The following is a 481-nucleotide window of genomic DNA, read 5'->3' on the forward strand; positions in this document are numbered from 1 at the left end:
GGGGCCTCATCCCCCCGGGGCCTCGGCCAGAGCCCTTCGTGGCCGTTACATCATGTTTGGCACCTTGTTCTGTGCCGGTGAAACTTCACGGCCCTCCGTTGAATTCAAGGGGCCTCGTCCAGAGCTCTCCCAGCAGGCCTTGCAGGTGATATGTGGGTATTGAGAAGGCAAAGGAGCTAAATGAGTACAAAGAAGTTCGGTTTTTAACAGGAAGAAATGTCTTTTCAGAACAGTAAGTCAAGGAGGTTTATGTTGGAGGCTGGAGGACGGATCTGGTAGCATGGACACATCATGAAGCAACATAGCCACCAAGCAGTGTCGTGTGTGTTTTACTGTAGGTCTTACGTGTAGTTTTAGCTGGGAAAAAAGCAAGTGACTTGTAAATTAACAAAATATAAAAGATACATGAGTAAACCACCTGTAGAAATCATGACAAGTTTGGTCACCTTTTCGTCTTCCTGTTTTTAGAGAATGTAGGGAA

Source organism: Chaetura pelagica, unplaced genomic scaffold (assembly GCF_000747805.2).
Source record: "Chaetura pelagica isolate M959 unplaced genomic scaffold, ChaPel_1.0 scaffold124, whole genome shotgun sequence".
In the NCBI taxonomy this organism is placed as follows: Eukaryota; Metazoa; Chordata; class Aves; order Apodiformes; family Apodidae; genus Chaetura; species Chaetura pelagica.